At 39.0% G+C, this 13,173-nt stretch overlaps 1 protein-coding gene and 1 non-coding gene across 7 annotated transcripts in view; one reads left to right on the plus strand and one right to left on the minus strand.

Annotated features, from left to right (window-relative positions):
* MITF (melanocyte inducing transcription factor) overlaps positions 1-13,173 on the minus strand; it is a 264,586-nt gene that overhangs the window by 32,830 nt on the left and 218,583 nt on the right. The gene's annotated exons all lie outside the window — the stretch shown is intronic.
* Positions 1,074-1,207, plus strand: LOC143658164 (small nucleolar RNA SNORA68). Its single transcript, XR_013163173.1, has one exon. It is a non-coding gene; the product is annotated as a small nucleolar RNA SNORA68 (small nucleolar RNA).

Below are 13,173 nucleotides of genomic sequence, written 5' to 3' on the forward strand. Positions count from 1 at the left end.
TTTAGCTGGAAAATAAAAAAATAATTGTCTCCTCAATTTAACTCTCAAATTAGGGAGCATAGAAAATTTTACTGAAAATCTTTCAATTAATTCTCAGGACTAGAGAAGAATAAGAGTTATCAAATATATGACATTTGCATCTAAATAGTCTTCATTTATGCATTCAATTACTTACTGTTATTATGTGCTGAACACTGTGCAAGGCACAGAATGGACACTGTAAACAAAAAGGATTGCCAGCTTTATGGAGCTTACAGTCTGGGGATGAGGCAAAAGAAGGAAAAAGGGCGGGCCACGGTGGCTCAGCAGGCAAGAATGCTTGCCTGCCATGCCAGAGGACCCGGGTTCGATTCCAGGTGCCTGCCCGTGTAAACAAAAAAAGAAAAAGAAGGAAAAAAGCAAACAAATATATACCTGAAAATTATGATAAATGCTTAATGTTTGCTGCTAAAATGGAGAGATGACATTTTAAACATAAAAATTTGAAATTCAGTAATTTTACACAAATGCCCTTCAAGTTAACAATCTCAAATTGGTTCAAATGACTGATCTAACATGTACACAGAAGTTCACAGAGACATTTTAAGTTTCATAAAGGGTCCAGACACGATAATGATGAGGACAATAGACATTACTAAAATAAACATAAAATGAGGGCAATGGGTGTAATGTGCTTATTTCACTATTACACTTTTAAAAGAAAGGCTACACATTTAAAAATAAATGTTAATTCACTGGCAGATCCTTATTCTTTAATGAAACAGAATTTCATGCTTTAGTAAGAAAAGAAGCAACTTGCTCTCTATTTGGAATTGTCAGTGAGGTCTTTACAGCATCTAGGTTTGAGTAAGCAGAGGGGATTTATTTTGCTTTATTGCTGACAATTGTCTTTTTAGTTTCCAAGTAAGCTGAGAGCAAATGTCCAACAAACACTATGTAGTAGATAGCTGTTTCAAACAGAAACACTTCCAACAAGTGAGGTAAACAAGGGACATGAGCTATGGGTAATAATAGGGATTGGTGAAGTCTGTGGCAAACTAGAGGGCACAATGCTTCATCTAAAAGGGACAGCTCTCACACCCAAACCCAAGAATCGCAGTTTCTCCCGTAGCAGCAGTTTAAACAGTGGTGTGAAGAGCTAGTGAATCTCGCTGCCTTTAGGGGGCGGTACTGTGCCCCTTAGAGGGAATGTGGAGGCTCCATTCCTCCAGGAAAAAAATTAAAAATACAAAAATAAAAGAGACAACTGATATAAGCTGCAACTGATTGTGGCCATGTGGGAACACTGGTCCTGTGGATCTAGATCTAAGTTTTCAAGGGTAGCTGGGAATCGGAACTTTTTTATTTTTTTTTAAGTGAAAACTTCTGGTTTAAAAAACTGACACCTAATTGCTTTATTTTTCACATTGTACAAACCAAACCAAACTCATCTGTGGACCGGATTAAGCCCACAAACCACGAGAAGGTGGTCTCTGCTTCCCATTGTCCATGAGGATAATCTTCATAACTACATTTCTGGGAGGGTGGGGGACTGCTCACGTACGAGTCCCTCTTCTTACAAGTTGACACTATCGAATTCCAGGCGAGTCCTGGTGCTTCTGGGAGAGACACCAGGCTTGACAGTGTGGTCAGCAGAGCAGTTAAGAACTGGAAACCTGGATGCGACTTCTGGGGCTTCGCCACTTCCCACCATGTGACCTTCTGCAAATCACTTAACTTTTCCAGGCCTTTGTTTTCTCATGTATAAAATGGGGATGATAATGGAGCCTGCCTCACAGAGTTGTTTCAGCAGCAAATGAGATCATGCTTCTAAGAGCTTAGCAAAGTATCTAGAACAGTTATCAAACTTTTTTTTTTGTTTCAGGACCCTTTTATATATACTCTTAATGGTTATTGTGTTTATGTGGGTTATATCTATCAATATGTACCATATTAGGAATTAAAACCGAGAAATGTTTAAAACACAAGGCTACCCACAAGCATACAATCCATTAGCTAACAGAATGATGATATTTTGACGCGTCACATAGCCTTTGGAAAACGTCATTGGACCCTTGTGAGACAATGAGCGTGAAAAAGGCAAATGCCTTCTTAGCAGTTGTGGTAGTTAGATTCATTTGTCAACTCGGCCAGGTGAAGGCACCTAGTTCTGTTGCAGTGGACATGAGCCAATGGTACGTAAACCTCATCTGTTGCTGATTACATCTGCAGTCGGCTAGGAGGCGTGCCTGCTGCAATGAATGATATTTGATTTAACCGGCTGGTGCTTAAATGAGAGACTCAATGTAGAACAGCCCAAGCAGCTCAGCATACCGCATCTCAGCACTCACAGCTCAGCCCTCGCAGCTCAGCCCAGGTCTTTGGAGATGCAGAAAGGAATCACCCTGGGGAAAGTTGTTGGAACCCAGAGGCCTGGAGAGAAGGCCAGCAGAGATCACCCTGTGCCTTTCTGTGTAAGAAAGAACCTCAGTTCAAAGTCAGCTGCCTTTCCTCTGAAGAACTAACGAAATAAATTCCCTTTTATTAAAAGCAAATCCATCTCTGGTGTGTTGTATTCTGGCAGCCAGCAAACTAGAACAGCAGTATTATGAAAACAGAAAATAGTTTTCAGGTAGCAGAACTGTTATAAGGGTCTCTGAGTCCCCCAGGGCTCTCTGGTCACATTCTGAGAACTGCCGATGTACAATGGACATGGGTACTGTCGCTGCCCCATTCTAGCTACGACACTCACCTCCACATATCAGTAAGAAGCTGGATGATAATGCCAAACCCTGCCATAATGGATTTATAGCATTATAATGAGGCTCAACAATGCTTTCACAATTTTAAAAGCTGTATGAATATCAGGCATAATTTCCTGTCTACGGCCATTCTAAATTTTAGCTTTTTAGTTAGTGACTTACTTTCCATTAATATTTAAATGGCCAATCAAACCAATGTGCGAATGAAACATATATATATATATATATATATATATATATGTATATATGGTATTAAGGAGGAGAGAAACATTTTCACGACTTCCTGATTTGCATGTTTTTGACCTTCAATCCAGCTACCCAAATTAAGGAATTCAAATGTTTAGTATTGCTGAGTCCTTGAAGTGTTGACCACAAAATAAACCTAGAATATGTTATGCTCTATGTTCTAGTTTGTTAGCTGCCAGAATGCAATATACCAGAGATGGAATGGCTTTTAACAAGGGGAATTTAATGAGTTTATAGTTTATAGTTCTAAGGCTGAGAAAATATCCCAATAAAACAAGTCTATAGAAATGTCCAATTTAAGGCATCCGAGGAAAGATACCTTGGTTCAAGAAGGCCGATGAAGTTCAGGGTTTCTTTCTCATCTGGAAAGGCACATGGTGAACACAGTCAGGGCTTCTCTCTCAGCTGGAAAGGCACATGGCAAACACGGCATCATCTGCTAGCTTACTCTCCTGGCTTCTGGTTTCGTGAAGCTCCCCGGGAGGTGTTTTCCTTCTTTATCTCCAAAGGTTGCTGGCTCATGGACTCTCTGCTTCGTGGTGCTACAGCATTCTCTGCTCTGAATCTCTCATTCTCCAAAATATTTCCTCTTTTATAGGACTCCAATAAACCAATCAAGACCCACCCAAATGGGTGTAGACATGTCGTCCCTTAACCCAGTTTAACAACCACTCTTGACTAAATCACATCATCCAGGGAGATGATCTCATTACAGTTTCAAACATACAGCATTGAATAGAGATTATTCTACCTTTATGTGATGGGATTTATATTAAAACATGGCTTTTCTTAGGGGACATACTTCCTTTCAAACCAGCACACTCTATCACAAAATAGTACAATTTATATTTCATAAAAACATAGCATATTAAATGAGTTAAAGTGCAAAAATTTGAAAGCTCTGAAACTTCTTCTTTATTACTATTACTATCTTTTTCCCTTTTTTCCTTTCTTCATTTAGATCTTGAAATGATAGCAAGAGAACTGGAAAGGATCACCTCCTTGCTCACACATTTTAGCTTTGCCACTTCCTGGGGTGACACTGACAGGTTATTTTCCATCAGTTTCATTCTAAAGAGACCCTAGAGCACACTGCCTGCCAACACAAGATGGTGGCCGGAGATACTACCATCATGGCTGACGAAAGAATTCACGGGGTTAAAAAAATCCCCAACTGGATGTTAACTCTATGTCTATCCCTTCTTATTTGTAAACCAGAATTTACATAAAATTGAGTGAAGATTCTCATAACCTTTCTAGATTATAAGTGATTTTTTTTTTTGGCATGGGCAGGCTCCAGGAATTGAACCTGGGTCTCCAGCACGGCAGGTGAGAATTCTTGCCACTGAGCCACTGCTGCAGCGCCCGATTTTATTTGTTTTAATAAGTCAACAAGGAATCCAGATTTTTCATCTTATGTTTAGAGAGAAAATGTGTTCTTTTGCTCAGTAAGTTTAAGGAAAAATAAAGGGATAATAATTCAATCAGGTGTTATGTACTGCCATTCCCATTCTTTTCATACTAACTTTTAAATGGCAGTTAACAGAAAAGATCAATCATGTAATCGCAAACTTTAAAAACAGTAAACAGAGAAAAACTAGTTTTCTTAAATAACTTGGTCAAAGTGTGTCTAATAAATGAGTGCCAAGTTTATTTTCAGTTTCACTGTTATATTGCTCCCACAAAGGAAAAAAATAAATAAATAAACACAAACCCTGGACATATGCTCTTGAGCACAGCTTTCCTTTTTTGTGTTCTGTACAATCTTTCCAGAGGTGTATATTGAGGCCTGAAGAAAATTAAGAAAAAATAAGGACAAGGATATGAATCCTGCTTTAAGGGAGAAGAATCAAAATCATAGGCAAACATAATGCAGAGGCTGGAGGGAACTGCCTGGAAATGTGGATCTGTGTTCCAGCAGCCATGTTTCTTGAAGATGATTGAATAATGATATAGCTGTCACAATGTGACTGTGTGATTGTGAAAACCTTGTGTCTGATGCTCCTTTTATCTATCTTGTCAACAGACGAGTAGAACATATGGAATAAAAATAAATAGGGGGAACAAATGTTAAAATAAATTTAGTATGAAATGCTAATGAAAGCGAGGGGTAAGGGGTATGGCACGTATAATTTTTTTTCTGTTTTCGTTTTATTTCTTTTTCTGTTGTCTTTTCATTTCTTTTTCTGAACTGATGCAAATGTTCTAAGAAATAATGAATATGCAACTGAGTGATGATATTGTGAATTACTGATTATGTATGTTGATGTTTTAGTTCATTTGTTAAATTTTTTTTAATAAATAAATTTTTAAAAAATCACAGGCAAACAAATAGCAAAAATAAAGAATCCTTAAATATAGGAAGGTTAGAAGTGACTAAGGCTGGCAAGGCCCAAGGCCTTTTTTCTCTATCTAAGGGACACTCCACTAGTCAAACTTACCACCTGCTTTTGTAAAGCCTAACAACTAGGAATGGTTTTATATTTTTAAATGGTCATTAAAAAAAATTGAAAGAACAATATTTCGTGATACAGGAAAATTATATGAAATTCAAATTTCAGCATCTGTAAAGAAAATGTTATTGGAACAGAGATACCCTCTTTAGTTTAGGTACTGTCAGTTGCTTTCTCACTACAAGGGCCAATTTGATTGGTTGCCACAGGAACCGTATAGCCCAAAAAGTCTAACTATCTGCTATCTGGCTTTTACAGAAAAGGTTTGCTGACCCCTTTCTACAAGAAAGTTTAGCTGAACTAGAATTGAGCTTTCCCCTTAAACAGGTTAGCAAGGTCTGGAGAAAAGAATGAGGTGATTTTTATAGAGAAAAATAGTACACAGTACGTATATATAATTTTCTAGCTGTTTTTTCCAAATATTTTTCCAAATGCTTGTCTGGACAAGCATTCATGTGAGAACGTGGAGGGTGCTTAATTATTCCCATTTGAAAGATGAAGAAACAGAAACTCCAACAAGAGAGTTAAAAGACTTGCCCAGATTAGAAACAATATACAAAATAATAATTAAAAACTATTATTTTTTTCCACAGTGCAAAAAAAAAAAATACTCAAACACCATTCACTGCTGATCAGTTGTGATCTAGGGCTTTAACTGGGTAAAGAGGCAACAATAAAACTATGTAAATCCCAAGGTATGTTCATATTACCTATGTACGCACACACATGGATTTATACGGGCATATTTATCGGTCTGCCTACTTTCAGACCACTTCTTGTCACATAGGTCTTTGTGGATCCATTAGGGCTTTTGAATTCAGAGAAATGAGTTGGAAATGTGACAAAAGGAAAGAAAAGAAAGTTCTACTTTTCTGAAAGTTTAATGTTATAATAGAATAAACTAGATCAGTCCTACCAAAAATTCTTAAGTCTTTTATCCTTAGCTAATGGCCTGTAAAACAGTGTGTCCATTATAAACTGCAGAGCTGGCATGCTTTAGTTTTAGGACAAACAAAAATATTTACTAGCCTCAAGAAAAAAATTTTATTATCATAAGAAAAGTCCTGATATATTATTTCTCTTCTCACTCAGACTAAAGTAAACCAAAGATGGTAAGTTTTTATCTCAGCAAAATAAAAGTGGGAGAGATTTAAGAGTGGTAGCCATCTGCCTGTAGAGTATTTATAATCCAAGAATAAAAATTCAGAATAAAATTCCTATGGGAGAAGAAGTTGCAAGGCTCAATACACTTAATCCATCCCTCACTTAAAGAGAAAACCACGAATTCACAGGTTTTCCCGCACTCTGAGGATCATATCGGCCATCAGACATGGATATGTCATATGAAATAGCAAGATGTTTTTAAAATATAGAAAACAGAATTGGCATTCATTCACTCACAATTGTATATATCAGTCAGGCGCTGTGCATTTTATATTCACTCCTGGCTTAGATCGATTCAAAATAAAAATAGGAAGTCACTTGGATAATCACACAAGACATTCCTGGAAGCCTGTTTAGGCCAATAAAAAACTTATCTGATGACAACTTTTGATTGAAAACAGAAGTAATTACTGAAGAGACCTGATTTTGATAGTTTCAATCTCTTATTTTGAGTCATTGCCATCTGAGCATGTAATCAATTGTCTTCTTGCCATTCGTAGAGAACTATACAAGACTGGATGCAAACCTTAATGTGCATACAAACCACCTAGAGATCTTGTTAAAATGCAGAGCATGAGTCCCTAGGTCTGGGTGGGACCCAAGATACTGCATTCCTAACAAGCTCTGGGTGGCGATGACAACACGGCTGGGCCACAGACTACACTACTCCTTGAGAAAAAAGGCTTTCATACGCTCTCACCTGGATTTCTGCTCCCACCATAAGAGTAATTTGTTCACTATTTACTCAACCAATACTGAGTACTGATTAGATGCCAGGAATCTAATCTAGGATGTTCAGGAAGATCTCAGGGAGAAGGTGACATTGAAGCATAGACTTGAAGTTGGTGTAGAAGTGAGCTGTGCACCTACTGGCAGGAGGAGCACTCCAGCAAAGCACAAAAGCCATCAGGTGTGAACAAGTTTGGCATGTTCAAGGAACAGCAAGGAAGCCGTTAATATACCTCCTTTACTTGGCTTCCCATTTACCACACCTGCCTGGTTTCCTGCTTACTTCTTTGATCATTTCTTTTCAATCTCCTTTGCTAGTTTTTGCTTCTTCTCCCCTTCAAAAACGTCAGAGTGCTCAAGGCTCAGAGCTGGATTTTCTCTACCTTCTCTCATGACCTTAGTGATCCCATTGAGTCTCATGGAATTAAACAGGTAACTCAGACTTCTCTGCTTTCCAGACTCATATATCAACCTGTCTACTCAGCATCACTACTTAGAGGACTGCAGACAACTCAAACTTAACATGTTCATCATCCTCTCCAGACTAGCTCTACTTAGTCTTCTCCTCTTAGTAATCTCCATCTTAGTACCGTGTCTCATATTAGGATGAAACATACAAAATTGCCTTTTTTTTGAATAGGGCAAAGAAATGGTCTTCATATGGTTCAACCTAGAGGATCAGGCCAAAACTTTTGACTATTTTTCTTTCCCATTCTACAACTAATACATCAAGAAGTACTGGTTCCACCTTCAGACTTGATCTAGAATTTAACCAATTCTTACTGCCTCTACTACTACCACCAATCCAAGCCAACATCATTTCTCACTTGGATTGCTGAAACAGTATCTTGTCTCTTTTGTCCTCTTATTGACTATTTTCAATACACAGGATCCTTGTAAAGCATGTCAGATGACACTTCTCTGTAAAAAGCTATAATAGTTCCCTTTCATCTCTAAGAAAAACCAAAATTCTTACAGTACAAGTCCCTATACTAGTGCTACTCAGGGTGCTCGTTAGAAATGCACATTCTTGGGCCACGCCCCAGATCTAAAGAATCAGAATCTGTGGGAATGGGGCCCCTCAATCTAAATAAGTTTTAACAAGATCTCCAGGTGGATCTTTCCCAAACTAATATCTGAGAACCCTGTTCACTGTGCCCACCTCCCCATGTCACCCCATTACTACCTCTCAGATCTTATCTCTGACAACTATCCTGACAAAATTTATTCAAAATCTCAACCCAGCCCCTGCTAGTATTCCTGATCCAGTATACTTTGCTCTACTTTGTCCAGAACACAGCCTGGCACATAGTAGGTACTCAACAAATATGTGATGAATCAATCAATGAATGAAGCCAGTGTGGCTGAAGCATATGGATTAGGGGGGTGGGGAGTGGTGGTAAGAGAAGCTACGGATAGGAGGTGTAGCTTGTGTAGGGTCCTGTGGAGGTTGTACTCTAGAATTCTGACAGCCTATGAAATGTTCCGAGGAAAAGGAGATATGACAGTCCTTCACTCTTCCTAACTAATTCAGAAGGTTCTGAAGGAACTGAGTCTCCAGGTCAGGCACCTGATTCATAGCCTGCCACTCTATCCCAAGAGATAAAGCTTCCTTTCCTGGATATTCTATCAGGGACTGCCTTAAGATGGCCAATTTTTAGAGCTCTCATCTATGAGTGCTAGAAGCCAGTAGGCTCTGAGGGTCTAACACACAGAGGCAGGAGCCTGGAGATCTGCCTCCATCTGCAGCTACAGACTCCCTCAAGAATTCACAAAGTAGACATCCCTACGCTGGCAGCCCAGGGTACAGTCTGTAGGCACGGATTATTGTTCCTCACAGTATTTAGCATTTTATGAATTTGTCATTAATTTCAATATTGGGAGTGATCATACCAAAATTTGGGTTTCTGGTTTCTTTGGATAAATCAAAACTGCAAACTGCACTCTAATAAGCCAGCAACTGGAGTTTAGGAGGAGCTTCCCCTATTTGATGGGTTCTTGCTAGTCACTTTGCCACATTTCCATCACCCCTTATTCTGACACTGACAACTGGCCGGTTTTACTCATTAACCTGCTTGATCCCCAAGGGCACTTAAATGTGCAAACCCTATCTGATTTTTTCAAACTCTACATTCCTGGAGGTTCTTACAAATCTGATGGAACTGTGGAGGCCTAAGTATACTTAGAAAAGTCACATAAAATGGGCATTCTCATATAGTGCAGATGAGGAAATAAAATACATTGGAAGAACTTTAATATGTTAAAGAAAATAAATTGATATAAACCTTTAAGAGGTACCTTTTTTCATCTGCAGTTATACTTTCAAGAACTTTTCTAAGGAAATCATCACATATGAGGCAAAGATTTCGGTACAAGGATGTTCATCCAGCATTATCTGTAATAGGGGCAGGCAAACTACTGTCCAAGAGCCTGTTTTAAAAATAAAGTTTGAGGTGCATGGGTGGTTCAGTGGTAGAATGCTCACCCTACATGTGGAAGACCTAGGTTCGATTCCTGGACTGTGCACCCCCCCAAAAAAAAGAATTATAAAAATCAGGTTTGACTGAACACAGTCATGCCCATTCATTTTGTATAGTTAACAGCTGCTTTTGTGCTACAACAGTACATCGACAGAATTGGACCTTATTACTCAGAAAGCCTGAAATATTTACTATTTGGCCCACTACCAAAAACGTTTACTGACCACTGATCTCTCATAACAAAAAACTGGAAACAAATATCCACTAACAGGCCATGAATTACACTAATTATGAGGTACCCAATAGTTCGGGGTCAGCACTCAACCTCAGCACTACTGAAATTTTGGCCTAGATCATTTATCTTTCAGGGGCAGTCCTGTATATTGTAGGATGCTTAGCTGCATCCCGTGCCTCTACCCACTAGATGCCAGGAGCACCCCCTAGTTTTGAGAATCAAAAATGTATGTAGACATTGACAGCTGTCCCCTGGGGGGGGGGGGGGCAATATCTCCCCCAGCTGAGAACTCTGCATATAGATGAATATTATGCAGGTATTAAAAACCATATTTTAGAAAACTATTTAGTAAGGGGGAAAGTTCATAATGTAAGTGGGAAGAGAAAGCACAGGGAAGTACTGTGATCCTAAACTGACTTACAAATATGTTTTACTACTCAGTGCATAGAAAGAAAAGGCTGATGAAGTATTGTTCAGCAAAGCCTTAATGACCATCCCTAGATGATTAAATTAGGTGATTGTTATTTTATTTGTTCTTTTCTCTAACACATAGGGGACTAATTTTGTAAATTCTTTAAAATGCAAGAAATTACATGAACATGAAAGCTTGTGGATCTGGATAAATAAAACTATATTTAGGCAATAATTCTCACTGAAAATTTTGCAAACCACAAATTAACCCATGGCATTGACATACAATGGCCAAGTCTGCCTGGCTTCAAATTTTTCTTTAAATATTTTATTGGATTATGAGAACCCTGTTATTTATAAAACATTTAGTCTCACATTCAAGCCCAGAAGTTGGGAATTTATATAATATTGGACACATTTTTCTGGTTTTGTAAAGGGCCCCGATTACGTGATTCAATAGTGCCCTTATAATAATAGCCCATTGTAAGGCATGTCCAATTTCCCCCTGCTCATGGGAGTTGTGTGTGCCCCAGTTTAGCACTGCCTCAGGATTGCAGATGCCTTTTTGTTTTAGCATTTCCCCCCCTCAAAATGTCCCCATTGTTTGCAGTTTATCGGGTATTAGGGATTATTATGGCACAGGCAGCACAACTTCTTTTCATGAGGACAGACACTTTTAAGAAACTGGCAGTGGTCAAGTTTGTTTGAGATGAAAACATTGCCCTGGGCCTAAGCAAAAGGTCATTCAGAAAGCCCTCAGTCAAAGGAGAGCTGCATGCTGCTACTTTGAAGGTCAAGTCCATGCACGCTGGAAACTGGCAAAAAGCAGCTGCCTCATAACAACACAGACCACGGGGTGCTTTCACGAGACGGAGGAGTCCTCCTGCTTCTTGAGGCACTGCATTCTATTGGGCAATTGCTTAGACTTGCTTGATAGATTACATGATGAAATTCTAGATTGGAATTAACAACCCCTATATTCCCAGTAGCAACTCAAAAGCATTTATGGCTGTGTCTGTGTTAAGGCCTTTGCAAACAGGCATACTGGAATTACCGCCATCTAATAATTCATTCACTCATTCAACTAGTACTTACTGAGCACTATTACACACCAAACACTTTTCTACATACTGAAGACAGAGTAGTAACTAAAACAAAGCCTCTGATCCCGTGAAAATTATACTCAAACTGGGGAAGGAGAGACAAAAAATAAAGTAAGCAAACTAACAGAGAAATGAGAATTCCATACAGTGACAGACAAATTGCATAAAATAAAACAAAGAAAGCAGCTGGGGAAGAAAAAAGCTACTCTGTAGAGGTGACTTTCAGGCTGAAACCTAGATGATGAGAGGAAGTCTGCCATGTTGAGGTCTTAAAAACGAGCAAAGACCCCCATGTACGAAGAAGTTCAGCACGCTGGAAGGACAAGAATGAGATGAAAGAAAGAAAGCCACAGGGGCCGAGCAGTGGCCAGGACAGGGTGTGGCATGGAGGGCCAGATGTTGTGGAGTGTGGCAGATCTCTGAAAGGAAAGTGATTTTCTTCTCCGCTACTTATAAGAAACCTATGAGAGGCTTGACACCGAGAAGTGACATGATCTGATCTACATCATTAAAGCATTACTCTGGGGGACCACAGGATGGGGCTAAGAGTAGACACAGGAGGAACAATTAGGAGGTTCCTGCAGTCACAGACAGGAAAGAAGTCTTGGAGTAAAATGCTAAGATGAGGTTGGAAATGAGATAGACTTTGAAGAAAATCAAGAATCTCATCTCTGGCTTCCTCTTAGCTTGTATTGAATATAATTTCAGAATGGCACATACATTAAAGGACTTTCACAATGCTATGAAATGTCTCATACTACCATTGCTGAAGTTAATATAAACGATGCATCCAGATGTAAAACAGTCCATATATACCTGCTCTGGGTACACAAGCTAAACAATGGGCCCACTGTCTGTGGGAAACGGAGAGAGGCGGTCTAATATTCTTTAATATCTGGCTGGAATTTTGGATAGCTCGTTTCAAAATCCTGGGCAAGTTGCTTAACTGCACTGAGCCGGGCAAGCTGTTTAACTGCACTGAGCCTCAATTTTCCATTTGCAAGATGGGATGATGGGTACTACCTACTTAATAGTTGTTGGAGTCGTTGATAAGTAAAAGTGACATAATGCATGAAGAGCACTTGGCATATAGGAAATGCTCAATAAACAATGTTCTCTGCTATTGTTAGTGCTGGACATTTTGCTTCCATATTCTGATAGATTAGGGTTAAATTATATTGTTCAACCATCTCAAAAAAATTAAAAGCACCCTGAAGGAGAGGAAAGGGGGCAACAGGGAAAAAGTTTTTGTCCTCTTTCAGGCATCCTTTCTTTTTCTCTCTAGCTGACTCAACTATCACAGATGGATAAGAGTCTAAAGGGAGAAACAAGATTTGGAACACATGACACTTGACAGCTAGGCTATTATATAGACGTGTTTTTGAAATCTTCTCTTTTTCCACCAGCTGAACTTGGTCACTGATTCCTAAACTGGGCTTCAAGGAAATTGTATATCTCTGAAAACTGAAGGCAAACTTTTGAGTGTTTGTGCATTTTTCTGGGGAGAGGTCTAATATACTAAATTGTTAAGGGATGGAACGATGCCTGGGGTTTGCAGGTTAGAGGGGAGTGTCCATAAAACAAGATGAGCCCTGAGTAGATAACTATTGA

This window comes from Tamandua tetradactyla, chromosome 15, assembly GCF_023851605.1.
Source record: "Tamandua tetradactyla isolate mTamTet1 chromosome 15, mTamTet1.pri, whole genome shotgun sequence".
NCBI classification, from domain to species: Eukaryota; Metazoa; Chordata; class Mammalia; order Pilosa; family Myrmecophagidae; genus Tamandua; species Tamandua tetradactyla.